Genomic DNA, 19,066 nt, shown 5'->3' with positions numbered 1-19,066 from the left:
ATGTTGTAGAGATTACGAAAATTTTCTGGAACTTTCCATTGTAATATATATACAGGGACTTACCACTTCAGTTTAGTTCTAGCTGAGTGAACACACAGATTTATCTGATTTTATCAGAGATGGCATCAAGAAGTTGCAAGCATTCTACAGACACATTCTGCTATGTATGTGGCCAATGTATCAAGAAAAGAGCAAAAACATACTCTGTGACAGCTAAAATGTGTGAAGCCTACAAGGCATATTTCGGTATGCCTTTTGGGAATCAAGACAAACTCTGGGCACCTCATTTTACATCCGAGCACTGTGAAAAAACTCTAAGGTTTGGTTTTGTTTTGAATTTCGCACAAAGCTACTCAAGGGCTATCTGTGCTAGCCGTCCCTAATTTAGCAGTGTAAGACTAGAGGGAAGGCAGCTAGTCATCACCACCCACCACCAACTCTTAGGCTACTCTTTTACCAACGAATAGTGGGATTGACTGTCACATTATAACACCCCCACGGCTGGGAGGGCAAGCATGTTTGGCGCGATGGGGATGCGAACTCGCGACCCTCAGATTACGAGTCGCACGCCGTAACACGCTATGGCCATGCCGGGCCATAGAGGGTAAGACGGACAATTTTTACTTGCTTGAATGGTAAGATTTTATATTATACAAATTTAAATTTCCAATAGTATAGAAAAAATATTACACAAGTATTTTACATGAACCTCTTACACATTAGTTGTGGATGAAATAAATTTATTCTTCATAGTAATAATTTTATTTTGCTCTTTTGCAGGTTGGTACAGAGAGGAAAAGAGAGCCATGACGTTTGCTATTCGAAGAATTTGGCTTGAACCCACTGACCACTCAAGCAATTGCTACTTCTGTATGATGGACTTTTCCAAATGTCGAGCTGGCAAGAATGCATCTGTCGCATGTATCCGGACCTTCCGTCATCCATCGCTCCAGTGCCACACTGCCCTGAACTCCCTGTACCTACTCCGCAAGAAAGAAAGCAGCCATCCTCAGAAGAGAGCAGCAAATCATAAGAGGAGGTAGACGTTGAAGATCTAGATTACAATTTCAGAGGTGCAGCTGGTGAGAGAATCCCATACTACCCCAACCAAAGAGACTTCAATGACTTGATCAGAGATCTTGGTCTAACAGAGCCGAATTCCGAGCTTTTGACATCTAGACTTAAGGAGTGGGATTTGTTAGATGAAAGTGTGCAAGTAGCAAGGCAGGGGAAGCGTCACCGACATTTTTCAAGCTTTTTCATTCGTCAAGATATACTGAACTTTGAACGCCGCTACCAAGGAGCGTATAACGAAAACATGATTGGATACTATATTTGGGGGCTGAAACATGAAAGTGATTTGCATTAGGGTCGTAACTCCCGAAAAACTACTCACTTCTAAACATTTTTGTGTAACATTTATATAAATACATGTAAGTATTGATTCATATGTTGTTTTATTCAGACCTTATGTAAATGAAAATGTACAAATTTGCCCGTTTTTACGTATAAAATAGGATAATATCTAAATTTCATTATCCAGGTCACAAAAGTAAAGTTTGAAGGAAATAATGGCCATTTTCTGTACTTTTACAACATAAGCAATTAAGAAATAACACATACTATTCAGGTACAAAATTTGTGTTACATGGTGTTATCTGAGCCAGGTTTTCGTAACCTTGCTGTAAAAGTTTAAAACTTTTTGAGTACCTTGCAGTTTAGAATAGAATTATTCTTTACTTCAGACAATTCAAATGTAGAAAAATAAAAACTCAAAATATACACTTGTTTGATTCCTTACTATTTGCCAATGATATAAAAACATCATGTTTTACAACACTGAAATATTCTCCAGCCATACCGTAGTCTTTAAAGACAAACAGAAACAACTAAATTAAACATTATAAACAGAATCATGAGTTTCTTTAGTTACGTCACATTAGACCTAAACCAAACACCCAACTAAAAATATTTTTATATTTTTACCTCATAGCGTAATAGACTTTTTTTCGTGACTTCGGAAGATTTCAATTTTATGATTTAAAGAAAACCTTAAAAGCACTGATAGATTTCATCCTTGTCTTGCAATGTTTTCGACTTTTGTAGAAAGCAACATAAAATACACATTAAAAAATTATCACCTTAAAATCCACAAATATCCTTTTTCTGTCCTAATATGTTATCGTGTTCTTATTGTTTCTGGCAAATCCCAGTTACCTGCTATTATAACGTAAGTGGTTAAGCTTCAGTGGACCTTGATCTTTGTGCTGCGTTTAGCAAAATATAATCATCTAGTCTGTGGAGGGCAATCCACTTTTGAACGTATTTTCATCCAAATCACATTAAAACGTTTTCGAATTATACTGTTCACACACACAATGAAGTAAAAGTGATACCTCCCGCTGTCGAATAGGGGTAATAATTACATCACAACCATGAAATTATAATTATCACATCCCAGACAATTTTAATTAAACACGTGTCTTCCCTTATTAGTCAATTAAGAAGTGAAGTCTTGAGAAAATGCCTTGAAACTGTGAATATTTTCTTTCTGAACCTATCGAAACACAGAGATTATTGTTGATTACAAGAACTTTTTCCTTTTTATTTCTAACACAGGGAGGCTTAAACCTCCTAGAATAATTTTGATAGCTAACTGTAATATTAATAAATAGCATTGTCCTAATAAATCCTGGCTCGAGGGGGGAGTATCATGATTTATATAATGGAGTTAGATCTACCTGATGGTAAACAAAGAGTGTTTTTAGTTGCTACTAATAGACGAGAATGAGTAAGTGTATACGATTTTCAAGAGCTCACAACAAGAAACGATAATTGTCCATTCAAAACTATAACAAAGTGTGAAAACCGAAATTATCTTTTTCCTCACTTACTGTTTACAAGAGGATTAGATATACATATCTTACATATTACAAACTTATATATATCTAGAAATTTTATTTAAACATGTAAAATAATTGTTTTACCTCAAAGTTGAGACTCACTTTCTTGCGTCTCCATAGAATCACATCACGAACTAATACACGCACATCCAAATACCAAAACTATAATATGGTGAAATAAGAAAGATATTTTGTTTATCTGTTTCTTCAAGCTTACTTTTAAAATGTAAACTTTGTACCAATCTTACGGAGTTAATTATTTTAATGCAAACTGAGCGCCCTGTACGCCCACTATCAAAACTGTATATGTATATGCAATTGCAACATTCTTCTCAATACCTGTCACTCCTTAACGCCAGGGCGCGAGGCTACACGCGGTACCATGGCAACGGCAACCCAAAACACTGAAACTCATAGCCAATGTCAATAAAGTAGATGGTTTGTAACCATAGACGACACTTCGAAGACCGGGCTTTGTTATACTATCCTGTTAAAAAACAGGCTTAGATCGGTAACTCGCTCTCTTTCCTGGCATGTGATTTAACACGCTAACAGTGTAATGATTTAGTATATTGTTTGTTTGTATTTCTTCCTAAGCCTAAAAAACGAAACTTGCCAAGTTTATTCCAACTTTTCATTTTTCTTCGGCAGCTTTCTCTCTCAATAACTTAAAATCTATACCAAAATTCTACTGTTTTATATCTACAATTATCCACCCAAACAATACACCATTTTCCATTGTCATCAATTCTGAAAGATACGCCATATCTCATCACTACTGTCCTTCAAAATTTCAACCACCTTCCATCAGCATTATCTAATCGGGAAAAAAAACAACAGCACCTTCTTCTACTGACCTTATCCACCCAAAAATTACGTCACCTTCTATAAATATTAACCATCGAAAAATATTACCATTTTTCCGTCAATATTATTTACCTTAAAATTCCACCATCTTCTATCAGTAACCACCCTTAAGAGTTAACACCTTCTATCATCATTATCCATGCAAATCATATACCATCTTCCTTCCGTCCCATATATCCCAAAATTTCACAAACATCTACCGTTATTAAGGCCTGGCATGGCCAATCGCGTAAGGCGTGCGACTCGTAATCTGAGAGTCGCGGGTTCGCGCCCGCGTCGCGCCAAACATGCTCGCCCTCCCAGCCGTGGGGACGTTATAATGTGACGGTCAATCCAACTATTCGTTGGTAAAAGAGTAGCCCAAGAGTTGGCGGTGGGTGGTGATGACTAGCTGCCTTCCCTCTAGTCTTACACTACTAAATTAGGGACGGCTCGGTGCAGCGGGCTAACAACCTACTCACTTAAATACCTGTTGAAGAATCCGCAAGCGTTTGCGGCCCAATGTTCCTTGATGGAATCTCACGGTGATAACTAACTACCGTTATTAACCACCCAGCCCCCAGGTGGCACAACGTTATATAAGTAACAACCCGTGGTGGACAGAATACAGATAGCCCGTTGTGTGGTTTTGTGCTTAATTAAAAAAAAACAAAAAAAACCCTAAAAACTGACACTTTTTATGGCGATCACCCACCCAAAAATCAACTTTTTCCATTATCATCATCTATAGAAGAAAATATAATATTACATCTACACCTCATCATCCTCAAAAAGTAATAATAATTATTAACTGTTCAAAAAAAGATAAATCGTGTACAATATTGATTTTATGTAAATATAAAAACCAGAAGGAAACAATCAACTAATAAATCTTGGGTTTTTAGAGTTAAAACTTGTAAGACCTTCAAATGATGAATTAATTGTAAAATTACTTTTTAAAAACTTACAGCATAATTTCAAAGATGAAGTAGTTGGTTTACCTTACATATATAAATCAAAAATAACTTACTGTTGATACAAATGAAATTCTTTTCTCGGTCTGGGGTATACCTAGCTTTCTTATTTTGCAGTTCATGCGATCCTAATCCATCTTTGATTTAATTTTTCAACTACAAGCCAGAATAATCAATATGACATTTTGTCGACATCAATTAAGGCAAAAAAAGTTGTCTCCCAGGTCATGATTTTATTCTTATTTTTAAGTGCATGTGAAATATTTTTAACGTTTCGACTTCTGGCTTCTGATTTTTCACAGTCTACAAATATGAACTTGTCGTGCTTTTCAAAGTTTACTTTCTGTTGTTTTAAAAAAAATTTGCCGAAAACTCAAGACTAATTTTCAATTAACTAGAGAAATAATTTGTTTAGTTCTTCTTGGGAAGTCGTGTAGAACAGTGTTGAACGTTACGGTTAGTGGCTTCAAATAAAAGGTGACGGGAAGTTTAACAGTGCGAGAGTATGCATTTGTAAATATTCTCTCGATTGTTGGCCTAATTTCAGCGAGAGTATGCTTTTGTAAATATTCTCTCGACTGTTGGCCTAATTTCAGCGAGAGTATGCATATGTAAATATTCTCTCGACTATTGGCCTAATTTCATATACTCATGTTTACACTCACATCTAGCTGATTGTTTTAAATTTTTTATGGATCGGACGTGGCCTAGTAGCGAAGGTGCAAGTCTATGAATCACAAGATACAAGGTTTAAATCGTGATACCGCTGAACAAAGAACTTTCAGATGTAAATGCGTTATAAAATTGACAGTCAATCACTTTCTTTGGTTAAAAAAAAGCCCTGAATTGTTACTAATAATAGCTTTATCTGAAACCTAGCGGCTTCTGACGTGGTCATTATAATTTGTGTATATGTATATAAGGCGCTATCCAGGTTGGAAGTTCTAATTCGAAATAAGTTGTCCTTCTCATTATTTTTCATTATTGTTATTAAATAATAAAGTTGATATTAAAAATATCATTGTTTTCCGTGAACTTTTTTTTCTAAAAGTTTTATATTGTTTCGGGTATGATATTTATTGAACGATGATAATAAATAACCTTCTCCCTAACGTAACAGTAGCATGTCTGGATGCTTATAACGTTAACATTTAGGTTTCCATATCTGCTATTGGAAGAACACAAGTAACCCATGGTGTTATAGTTCACAACAAACAAACAATATTAAGATTACTTCTGTCTTGCTGATTTTTTATTTTTGGTTTGTTTCTAGCTATATTTCTGGATTGAATAACATTCTATTGTCTTAATAAAAAATTAATGAGGTCATTGTCCTTTTGGTTCATCCAAGACAGTAATCCATCTAACAAAGTTGATCAGGTGCAACATATTTGTGTCAGAACATACTTGACCACTAGTCAGTTAAATAGGCTTAAACAAATTAACTCTTCATCTTAAGTCTATTTGACGACATATAATTGGTTTAGTGTAATATTATTTTATTTTATATGATACCCTTATAGGAAGATAAAGCTGAACTATTTATTTATTATAACCTTAAGTTTCAATAAGTCACGAGTGAAAACAAGACAGCTGATTATATAAGAGCTCCGTCGTGACAGTGATATGGTTTATCTGAATAATCAAGGTTTATTCTCCAAAATTCAAAAAAAAAAAAAATTGATACCTGACTCATATAACTTTAGTGCGGAAATTATGAATAAAATCTAAAATTGGAAGACTTGACTTAAATAGCACATATTGTAATTTCTTCTGCTATTTTTGTTCTTTTAAAACAATGCTCCCGAGGTGTTTATATCAATAAATATACAACAGAGAAGCCAATAATAATAATAATGTCATGATTTGGATACGTAGCTAGTTTTAATATTTGATGACTTAAATCAAGTAATAAATAAATAAATAAAACAAGGATCAACAACATAACTTATTAGTGAATACCACGTTCTTCTAGTGCTATATTTAAAATATTGTAGCCGCTTTGATAAATGTTTATATGGTTGTTTAAAGCATGGAGTTTTTATTTAAGCTATTGATGACTGTTACCTTGATTTTATTGAGCTCGAATCGTTATGTCTAAACATTTTTATTTGGACATCGAATTTAAATTTGTATCAAACAAGGTTGGTAGTGCTCTGAAAAGTGCAGTTCAATGTAATGTGTAAACTAAATGAATAAGGAAATTTACAAGTAAAGAAAATTATATTTGTTTGTTTGTTGGAATTTCGCACAAAGCTACTCGAGGGCTGTCTGTGCTAGCCGTCTCTAATTTAGCAGTGTAAGACTAGAGGGAAGGCAGCTAGTCATCACCACCCACCGCCAACCCTTCGGCTACTTTTTTACCAACGAATAGTGGGATTGACCGTAACATTATACACCCCCACGGATGGGAGGACGAGCGCGACGCGGGCTCGAACCCGCGACCCTCGGATTACGAGTCGCACGCCTTACGCGCTTGGCCATGCCAGGCCCTATATTTGTTTGCATAATTTAAAAAGTATAGTATTTTTAGTACTCCCTCTTATGGAGAATGGTTGAACTACAAAATGATCTCAAAATGGAATCTGTGCTGAAAAGTATTCAAAGTTGAAAATTTAGTAAATATCTATGAACTATTTATTGTCACTGCGTTATTAAAAATGAAGTGATAATATAATGAAGAAAGCTTCCGAGTTATTTGCAGAAGTACAGGATAATAATTCGGAAGTTTCTAGACGTTTATACAAGTGAGTTTTTAAACTTATTAAAACTTAAACAGTTAAAGTAAGAAGTTGCTTTGCGGAAGTGATAGTGGTATTGCCAATAAAATTTTGATGTGCATACTATAGTGTAATTTTCATTTGGTGTCAGAATACATATATCCTTAAATTTCAAGTTAATTTCTTAAGATAGGCATAGTATATTAAATTTGAAATATAAAACTTTCTAGCAAATTAACTTATTTATGTTTTGAACTCGGTTATCTAATTTCGACCTTTTCCACCTGGTGTTATCTGTAGCAACTAGAATAAAAATTAGAATACAATTTTGCTTGGTGTTTATTTTAAAATCATAGTGTCTTTTATAATTATAAGTATAACGTGAGAAGACTTTTGAACTTTATAATCGAAAGTTTTAACTTTTGAACATGGATGACGTATACTGTAAACTATCATCATATATTTGGGCCATGGTTGTATTTCGTTATACCAATGACATTGAATTAATACAACTGAATATACTATGGCATTATTTGATCAATCAGAGCTAGTGCAGTTTAATTACATACTTTCACAATAATTATTTCAAATAAGGAAACTGAATTTGTTTTATTAAGTAAATTTTCAGTTTTTGATCTACAAGTTTCCTTTCTGACAAGAAAACATAATGCAGACAAGGGACCATTGCAGACCCATCCTTTATTTTTTAATAAATAATTAGTTCCTTACATAAATTTTAAAGTGCTAGTCTTCACTATGCCATTGGTAATGCATTCCATAAGCCAGTCAATTTAGAAACATAAAACCGAGAACCATTCTTTATACCAAGAAACATCCTAGTAAACCTTCTCTGAACCCTTTCCAACAAGTCAATATCCCTTCTGAAATGTACAGACTGGTGTTTTAAGGTTTGGTGCAATCAACACTGGTGTAAGAGAAATTTTAAATTACTGTAGATAGTTTTCACATGTAATTATTATTTAAATACCAATAATCACAAGAATATTTTTTTTCTTTCAAAGATCTGAAATGTTTTGATATTTTAAACCAAAAGAGAAATTTCATTTAGGCCTGCACATAATTTTAGTGGTAGAAAAGACAATAGCAGCTCTTTCATGAATAATCCATTTTGTGTTATGAATTACTTATTGTATGTTATTGTTAAAAGTATAAATTAACTTCATCATTTTATTTTTAACTCTGCAATTATCACTTGTTTTATACCATTCACCACTGAAGGGGCTGATATTATTCAGTACTTCATTTTTGAAATTTCAAGAAATCAGTAGGATATTTTGTCAATCAGAAGTACCTCATATACATCAGGAGTTATTTTTAGATTTCAGGACTGTAATTCCAGAAAATATTCTACAAGTCATTAATGTTATTGTTGCAAAGACAGAAAGAAATTTATTATACAAATCATATTGAGTGGAAAATGTTAATGCTCTACATAAGACAAAGGTTTAACAGATGATCTTGTGTGTGTACGTGTGTTATTCCTACACTTGAAAGCTAACATCTTTATGTTCACTGCTCAACAAAAATCATATGTTACACTCTTAAATATCTTGAATAAATACCAAATAATGTTTGTTTTCATGAGCTCAGATAAAACCAACACTTTATGGCAGTAGTAAATTACTCATACATGTACTTAGTTATTAAATTGTTTATTATGCAAGCAGTTAAACAAAGAAATTGTTAATAAAATAAAATAAAACATGGTCACATTGATACAACTAACAACAGTTTCGTAGTTGCTGTCTTATTTCAAAGTCAAATCCAAAGTAATGTTTAAATACTATGTCATATATAGCTTCAGTGAGAAGTACTGAAGTGTTCAGTCAACTGCACATCATAAACAGATACATGTCATATTCAGCTTCAGTGAGAGGTACTGAGGTGTTCAGTCAGCTGCACATCATAAACAGATACATGTCATATATAGCTTCAATGAGAGGTACTCAAGTGTTCAGTCAGCTGCACATCATAAACAGATGCATGTCATATATAGCTTCAGTGAGAAGTACTGAAGTGTTCAGTCAGCTGCACATCATAAACAGATACATGTCATATTCAGCTTCAGTGAGAGGTACTGAAGTGTTTAGTAAGCTGCATGTCATAAAGAGATACTTTATTTTTAGTCATGTTGAGATATATTCATGACTTACCCATGAACTTTTAATTAGGATATTTAGTGTTTCAAGGAGAGTCATGAAACACACACACACACACACACAACTCAAATTGAGTACAGTAAAATGTGCCTTAAAATGTAGGGTATTTTACTGCAGTAAATATTCTTATTGCCTGTGATCACATTCACTGTATAGAACTGAAGAGAAAATTTTTCAAGCTGTACAGGAAATCCTAGCAGTAATTAGTGGAATTATGAGCAATACTGTTTGTATTTTACAGGTTTTCTACATTGAAACCCTTGAACCAACAAAGTTGTGAATCTATAAGCAATTTTGTGCACAAATAATTGTTTAAAAACCTGATGAGGATGTTTTCCAGCATTAAGTAATTTAAGATGAGACTAGAACTCATTAATAAAATAGTTTTCATTTGTGGATCAATAATTTCTTCTGCTTACAGTTATCCGCTGTAATTGCAGCAGGGTATGAGTTGTTAATTTAAATGAATAGAATGTGTGTTGGTTAAATTCACTACTCAAAAGTTCACAAAGACACAGGAGAGTTTCCTGTGATGTTAAACCACATTGAAACAGAATGACATCTATTGTTTGGTGTTTACTGTTGAATTTGTTTTCACTGTGTTTTCTTCATGAAACATTTTACACTGTGTATATTGAATGCAGTTTGTGGGGTGCTATTTGTGTTAAAAACAATTTGTATTTTAACAAAATTATCTTAAGTTTTAGTTTAAATGTTTAATTAATCGTAATATGTACACATATAATAATTTGCCCTGAAATTTAAACATATTAATTGAAAGCAGGTCATATGAGAACGACAAGATATTTTGTTTTAATACATATAAATTGTTTACCCTAATAAATTCTTACAACTTAGAGTCAGACAGATGTTACAGCACTTTTATTGGTTACAATATTTCAAATGTATGTATTAAACTAATGATTTGTGTTATTTTCTCAAACTGTTAAAAATGTTTAAGAACTCAGGATATAAATAGTATAAAATTGGCTTCCTTGTGTTATAGGCTTGACTAATAATAAACAGTTATGTGACTTTTTATAAAAATATAATATTTTAATGATTAGTTATGAAAGGTTAATACTAATGAAAATATCGTGTACTTTTTAATACTTAAACCAATAGAAATGTACAGCACTTTAAAACCTACAAGAAATATGATTTATATTTTCCTTTGTAGTAATAAATTTTGAAGAAAAATAGTTTAGAAATGTTGGAACGTTTTATTGCCTGTGAAAAACTATAAATATAAACATAAAACTATGATCAGTAATCTTAAAACTGATAAGTTAGTCATCTCATCTCTCTATAGCATGCTGTTCATAATATTACATTTCACTAGGACCAAATCTAGGTTTCAGTGCTTCCAAAATGATAATAAGAAATATGGTTGATACTTAATGTATGAGGGATGAAAGAAAAAACTTGTGTGTGTGTTTGTTTGGTAGGGAAAGTGAACATGAAAATGTTTTCTTTATTTGTTCATTATTTTGTTTCTTTTCATTTTACATGTAAAATAAATATTTTACACTTAAATGTAATTATTGAAGTTTTAAAAGATCTGATCATTATTAGTAGAAATTTGACATTCAAAAGACAGATGTCCACACAGTGCTTAACAAATAGCAGTTGATGTAAAAAGTTTACTGTATTTTTACACTTAAATGTAATAATTGAAGTTTTAAAAGATCTGATCATTATTAGTAGAAATTTGACATTCAAAAGACATGTCCACACAGTGCTTAACGCAGTTGATGTAAAAAGTTTACTGTATTTTTACACTTAAATGTAATTATTGAAGTTTTAAAAGATCTGATCATTATTAGTAGAAATTTGACATTCAAAAGACAGATGTCCACACAGTGCTTAACAAATAGCAGTTGATGTAAAAAGTTTACTGTATTTTTTACACTTAAATGTAATTATTGAAGTTTTAAAAGATCTGATCATTATTAGTAGAAATTTGACATTCAAAAGACAGATGTCCACACAGTGCTTAACAAATAGCAGTTGATGTAAAAAGTTTACTATATTTTTACACTTAAATGTAATTATTGAAGTTTTAAAAGATCTGATCATTATTAGTAGAAATTTGACATTCAAAAGATAGATGTCCATACAGTGCTTAACAAATAGCAGTTGATGTAAAAAGTTTACTCTTTAATATACACACATTCTCCATTAATAAATAAACCCAAGTATTGTATAGTGTTTTATCCACTATAATGTAAAAATAATAGCTGATCGGCAGTACATAAACACTTGTGTTAATTTCACTCATTGTGCGGCAACTTTTGATTTTACTCAACTTTTTCTGAAAGATTAGTTATAAATGAAGTCATTAGGTGCTTCCTAACTTGGCTAGGTATGACAACCTTTTATAAGAACAATCAATTTGTCAGTCATGGCTTCAGCTGGTTAACTCTACCTTCATGGTTCTCTTTGTGTGTTACATCATCAGGTTAACCTGTCAATTTATATTTTAAATGAAACATCAACCCCAGTTTTAAAGGGTATTTAGTACTACCAGATTTTAATACAAAACCAATCCCTGTTTTAGGCTATATATTGATACCAAGTGTTAGCAATATACATGTTTTTATTAATTTGTTAACTTCACATACTAACATATAAAAGGCTTAGAAAATCTTTGCAGTTTTCATAAGGTATTTCCAAATGTTGTGTGCAGTAAAATATTTTGGTGCATGTATTTACTCCCATATATAATAAACCTGCTTGTGTTTCTCAAAATTACAATTAGCTATTTTAGCTCGTGATTAAATGCCAACATTAACACTGTAAAACAAAACTTTAATAGAAAACCATTATTAGTAAAGTTTTGTTCTTTTTGCTGTTAAGCATTTCTTATTCAACAAATGTTGAATTATTACTTAGTTTAATTAAAAGAGACATATTTTAGTATAATTCAAAATCAATTTAGTTCTTTCAAATTGAGTATCAAAACCTCTGGTGTCGTGCTTGGTTTTTGAATGGTTCAGATGTAGACAGAAAAGTGAAATTTATAGTCTAAACATAATTTGTAAGTCAAGAGGTTTTGTTTTCATAGTTCTAAAGGTAACCTTGGGAAGTTCATTTGATTCATCAATATATTTAATTACTTAACAAAACAGATTGATGTCATGAATATAACCAACTAATCTAAATTCTTTGTTCTTTTTATGAGACATTATTATTAGTTCTATTATATTTTTGACACTATGTTCGTTATTCAGTGTTTTAGGGCTATTTGACTATAATGGTACTTGAATCTCAGTGCTTTTCCACTTCCAAGTATAATTAATTATAACCAATCTTTGCCAACTTAGAAAAGATGCTCACATCACAGTACTCTAAATTTGTATTTCATTTCAATATTGTTTTCGATTATTCCAATGGTCCAAGTTACAAACATTTTGACATTATAATTTCTCATTATTTTAGACTAATTTGAGTTTGTTCATCTTAATGATTGAAAACAATCATATTTGTGTTTTTGATTATTACTATTTTATTTTATCTCTTGAATCTTGTGAGAAGAACAAATTAATTGAATGTGCTTGACCAATATGGTAAGCAGTTAACAGATTAGCAGATACATTAGTGAATATAATCTCAAATATGCTAAGAGTGTCCTGTGTTTAGAACTTGTATTTCCAGTTACTTAGATATGTAGTCAAAACTTATCATTGTATCGTACTGTCAGCTGTTTTTAAATTAGTGTCGGTAACAATGTTTTATGTGGTATAAAGAGGACCACTTGATGCTGTTCGTAGACTCGAGGTAAACGTTCAATCTTTGCAAGCACTTTTGAGTCCTGAGACAACTGCATTACAAACCACGTGAGTGTGCCATGCATAAAGTAGGAGAAATTAAGTAAATAAGTTGTCGTAGTTGGTGATTAATTTTAAAATTCACTATATTGTAAGTTTATGATAACTAGATTGTAAACAAAACCTGTAAACATTCTTACATAAAAAAACAGTTCCAAATTATTTAAGTTGGAAGATAAGTGATCAGTTCTTAGTTCTGATTTTTTAAGGGTGTTATGTTTTAAAAATGAAGACAGATGTATGTTAAGAAATTTAATTTTATTAATAGATTTACCTCAGTAAAATAACCTGAATAAAAGTAATTGATTATTTGTATTTTTTTTATATAAAGGTGTGTGAACTAATATAAAAATATTGACTAAAAGAAGATGATTATAATACTGATAGAGTCATTTTATACAGTCATTATGTATAGTGCTTGAAAAATTGTACTAATTCTAACTTTTAGTGTGAAAATCCAAATCGTAAGATTTTGCAATGTTTACTTTTCAGCATCTACTGTTGAGGTAGAGTAACTCAAGCTTAATGTTACCAAAATTTATTAAATCTAAAAAGTTCAGAATGTAACTGTTTATCATTGTTCATAACTATGTCTAAACCTGTTCACTTGTATTTTTAGTTTGCAAACTAAATATTATGAATTTCACTTTAAAATTTTGAGAAGTTTCAGCAATTATATTAGACGTTTCCACAAGTATATAAGAAGAGAAGTTTTTACAATTATATTAGAAGAAAAAATTCTACAATTATATTAGAAAAGTTTCCACAATTATATTAGAAGTTTCTGCAATTATATTACAAAAGTTTCCACAGTTATATTAGAAAAGTTTCCACAATTATATTAGAAGAGAAGTTTCCACAATTATATTAGAAGTTTCTGCAATTATATTAGAAAAGTTTCTGCAATTACATTAGAAAAGTTTCCATAATTATATTAGAAGAGAAGTTTACACAATTATATTACAAAAGTTTCCAGAATTATATTAGCAAAGTTTTTGCGATTATATTAGAAGTTTCTGCAATTATATTACAAAAGTTTCCACAGTTATATTAGAAGTTTCCACAACTACAGTACACCCTCACCTATTCGTGGTTCCCCATTCGCGGGCCCGCATATTCGCGGGTTAGGCTCTTAACCCTATCGCATCGTATGCCGGTATACCGGGCTAACGTCGTAACGTCATAAAAACGAATGCTCGGTAAACCGCGTTTTTGTAGGTCATAGAGACTAAAAGCGCTTTTCGAGGGTATGTCTGTATTTACTCTCTCAAGCAGTTTTATCGATTGACGTCTTTATCGAACAATTATTACTGAATTGTACTGTACTGTATTGTATTATGATTACCTGAACTGTGCGTACTGTATTTATCTGTCTAAGTTTGCCTTTAAATTTGTTCCACTTTCTGTCAATTCTAATACATGTGTTGTACGCATAGAAAATGACTTTACGGTACAACTATACTATGCGGTGTTACTGTCCTCCTGTACTTACGTTTCTTTTTGATTAAAATATTGTTGCAGTACAAAATTAAAATGTGTTTACATTATCATAACTACATTAGTGAAATACATGACTGTATGCAATATTACTACATTATTACTGTATTAATGAGTAAGAGTGTCTTTAGAAAGTGTCTGGGAAGCATTTAGTACCATATATAATCTCATACATAGAAATTTTAAAACTGCATCCAATATTCGCGGTTTTTCGCTATTCGCGGGGGTAAAGAACGTAACACCCAGCGAATAGCGAGGGAATACTGTATATTAGAAGAGAAGTTTCCACATTTATATTAGAAGTTTCTGCAATTATATTAGAAAAGTTTCCACAATTATATTAGAAGTTTACACAATTATATTACAAAAGTTTCTTCAATTATATTAGAAAAGTTTCTGCAATTATATTAGAAAAGTTTTCATAATTATATTAGAAGTTTCTGCAATTATATTACAAAAGTTTCCACAATTATATTAGAAGAGAAGTTTCCACAATTATATTAGAAAAGTTTCTGCAATTGTATTAAAAAAGTTTTCATAATTATATTAGAAGTTTCCACAATTATATTAGAAAAGTTTCTGCAATTATATTAGAAAAGTTTCCATAATTATATTAGAAGTTTCTGGAATTATATTAGAAAAGTTTCCACAATTATATTACAAAAGTTTCTTCAATTATATTAGAAAAGTTTCTGCAATTATATTAGAAAAGTTTCTGCAATTGTATTAGAAAAGTTTTCATAATTATATTAGAAGTTTACACAATTATATTACAAAAGTTTCTTCAATTATATTAGAAAAGTTTCTGCAATTATATTAGAAAAGTTTCTGCAATTGTATTAGAAATGTTTCCACAATTATATTAGAAGAGAAGTTTCCACAATTATATTAGAAAAGTTTTCATAATTATATTAGAAGTTTCTGCAATTATATTACAAAAGTTTCCACAATTATATTAGAAGTTTCTGCAATTATATTACAAAAGTTTCCACAATTATATTAGAAGAATTATATTACAGAAGTTTCCACAATTATATTACAAAAGTTTCCACAATTATATTAGAAAAGTTTCTGCAATTGTATTAGAAATGTTTCCACAATTATATTACAAAAGTTTCCACAATTATATTAGAAGTTTCTGCAATTATATTACAAAAGTTTCCACAATTATATTAGAAAAGTTTCTGCAATTGTATTAGAAATGTTTCCTCAATTATATTACAAGTTTTTACAATTATATTAGAAAAGTTTCTGCAATTATATTACAGAAGTTTCCACAATTATATTAGAAGTTTCCACAATTATATTAGAAGTTTCCACAAATTTATGAGAATGTCTCACTTTCCATGTTACTTTTTATAATAAATATCAATAAAAATGAATTAAATAAATTATAAAAATTATTGTACATAATCAGATAATTACGGAGAAGAGCAGTAGGGGTTTCTAGCTGTAATCGGTCAGTATCCTGAGAGTAACTGTTTGGTAGACTGAAAGACTACTCTGAAAGATTAATATTCTCTGATCCAGTGGAATAAGGCAGGAAAGCTGAATATCTTATGTGGAGAAAAGTGTATTATGAAATCATACAGTCGAGTAAGCAACATAGAAAGGTGATTTTTTTAATAAATGTTATTAGAATAACTCCTATCAACACTAGTTAGTTTTTCACAGTTCCTGGCAAGAAAAATGTGAGATTTGTTATATGTGATTATCAGAAATTACTTAACTGTGTGGACTGTTATATTTGTGTATTGAGTTTATACGGTCGTTACACTAATGATGAGTATCAGACCTTATGAAATATTTTAAAAATCTCGAATAAGTTTTAGGTTAGTACTTATACTTTATAAAGTGTTCATTCAACAGACACTGTGATGTCAGAATAAGTTTTAGGTTAGTACTTATACTTTATAACGTGTTCATTCAGCAGACACTGTGATGTCAGAATAAGTTTTAGGTTAGTACTTATACTTTATAAAGTGTTCATTCAACAGACACTGTGATGTCAGAATAAGTTTTAGGTTAGTACTTATACTTTATAAAGTGATCATTCAGCAGACACTGTGATGTCAGAATAAGTAAGTATTTATACTTTGTAATTCATTCAACAGACACTGTGACACGTAATTCAACAGATGTGATGTCAGAATAAGTTTTAGGTTAGTACTTATACTTTATAAAGTGATCATTCAACAGACACTGTGATGTCAGAATAAGTTTTAGGTTAGTACAAGTGACCACTTTTTAGGTTAACTTATACTTTATAAAGTGATCATTCACAGACACTATTATCTGTGATCATTCATGATGTCAGAAAGTGTGTACTGTATGGTCTATATGACCTTTTAGTACAAGACCACTTTTGTAACACTGCACTATTATCTGTATATTTGTGTACTAGGTCATAGTGTACACTATTTAATATATTCAATATGTGTGTGGTTTTATGTATTACTATATTCTAGAATGCATTTACTGTGGTTAATTACTTACTGAGATTCGAAGAACTTGGTGAATATTCTGATTTGTATGAACTTTCTACATAAATCTGTTGATGATGTGGTATCTTCAGAAGCTTCCAAGTGAAGGTGATGATGAGCTGTCTCGTAACTTTCTAGCTGGAATTGGCAACTCTCACTATTTGTTACTCGGACTTCAGACAGAGTTTTATCTGCATTGAGAAGGGAAAGTTGATGTCCCTTTCAGGTGGCAGCAGAAAGGAACAAAAAAAATGGTTTTAAAAATATCTCTCACCTGTGTAATCCCATGTCCTGTGTTCTAAGGTAAAGAGTTGACCCTTTAACACACAGACCAGAGTAATCCCATGTCCTGTGTTGTAAGATAAAGAGTTGACCCTTTAACACACAGACCAGTGTAATCCCATGTCCTGTGTTGTAAGATAAAGAGTTGACCCTTTAACACACAGACCAGAGTAATCCCATGTCCTGTGTTGTAAGATAAAGAGTTGACACTTTAACACACAGACCAGTGTAATCCCATGTCCTGTGTTCTAAGGTAAAGAGTTGACCCTTTAACACACAGACTTTATGTTAACGTATTATGGTATGAAATGTTAAAGCCAGTCTGTATTACGTAACTCTATAAAAAACTCCTCTCTGTAGTTAGTAAGTAAACAATCCAATATGAATTGTACTTCCTTCTCTTGGTCTTCCTCTAGTACAGGGGTTCCCAACCGGTGGGTCACGACCCTCCAGGGGGTCGCGAAGCCTTGGCAGGGGAGTCACGTAGCCTTGTTAGAAGTAGCTTGGGATAACATTAATTTTATTTCATCAATTACATTTTCATGTCTTGAGTGCCAAAAGGTTGGGAACCCCTGCTCTAGTATAATTATTAGTTTATAATCAAAACATAATATGTATCCATTGCATTGTTCTACCTGTAATTTAATTATTAATTTATAAACACAACATGTTATGTATCTAATCTCCTTACTATAGTTTATTTTACCACGTTTGTTTTCTTGTCCATACTATAGTTCATTTTGCTACATATTTGTTTTTTGTCCATACAATAGTCTATTTTACTACATTTGTTTTCTATTCATACAATAGTTTATTTTACTACATATTTGTTTTCTTGTCCATACTATAGATTATTTTACTACATGTTTCTTTTCTTGTTCATACTGTAGTTTATTTTACTACATGTTTCTTTTCTTCTCCATATTGTAATTTATTTTACTACATGTTTCTTTTCTTCTCCATATTGTAATTTATTTTACTACATGTTTCTTTTCTTCTCCATACTATAGTTTATTTTACTACATGTTTCTTTTCTTGTCCATACTCCTATACTTTTCTTTTATTTTTTACTACATGTTTCTTTTCTTCTCCATATTATAGTTTATTTTACTACATGTTTCTTTTCTTGTCCATACTCTAGTTTATTTTACTACATGTTTCTTTTCTTCTCGTTCATATTGTAATTTATTTTACTACATGTTTCTTTTCTTGTCCATACTATAGTTTATTTTACTACATGTTTCTTTTCTTGTTCATACTCTAGTTTATTTTACTACATGTTTCTTTTCTTCTCCATATTGTAATTTATTTTACTACATGTTTCTTTTCTTCTCCATACTATAGTTTATTT

At 31.3% G+C, this 19,066-nt stretch overlaps 1 protein-coding gene and 1 long non-coding RNA gene across 3 annotated transcripts in view; one reads left to right on the top strand and one right to left on the bottom strand.

Annotated features, from left to right (window-relative positions):
* Positions 1-3,199, bottom strand: part of LOC143238077 (uncharacterized) — a 37,584-nt gene extending 34,385 nt beyond the window's left edge. The window contains exon 1 of one of the 2 annotated variants that reach the window (XM_076478016.1): positions 2,988-3,199. The gene's annotated coding sequence lies outside the window, so the exon portion shown is untranslated. The remainder of the gene's footprint in view (positions 1-2,987) is intronic. The other variant, XM_076478021.1, reaches the window with a different exon arrangement.
* A 4,104-nt stretch (positions 3,200-7,303) lies between these two features.
* LOC143238071 (uncharacterized) lies at positions 7,304-18,541 on the top strand. The gene is made up of 4 exons (XR_013020397.1): positions 7,304-7,470; positions 13,373-13,462; positions 16,368-16,563; positions 17,419-18,541. It is a non-coding gene; the product is annotated as an uncharacterized LOC143238071 (long non-coding RNA).
* Positions 18,542-19,066: the final 525 nt, after the last annotated feature.

The sequence above is a fragment of the Tachypleus tridentatus genome, chromosome 2 (genome assembly GCF_004210375.1).
Source record: "Tachypleus tridentatus isolate NWPU-2018 chromosome 2, ASM421037v1, whole genome shotgun sequence".
Classification (NCBI taxonomy): domain Eukaryota; kingdom Metazoa; phylum Arthropoda; class Merostomata; order Xiphosura; family Limulidae; genus Tachypleus; species Tachypleus tridentatus.
Note: the sequence above shows the minus strand (reverse complement) of the source record. Positions and strands in the feature narration are given on the sequence as shown.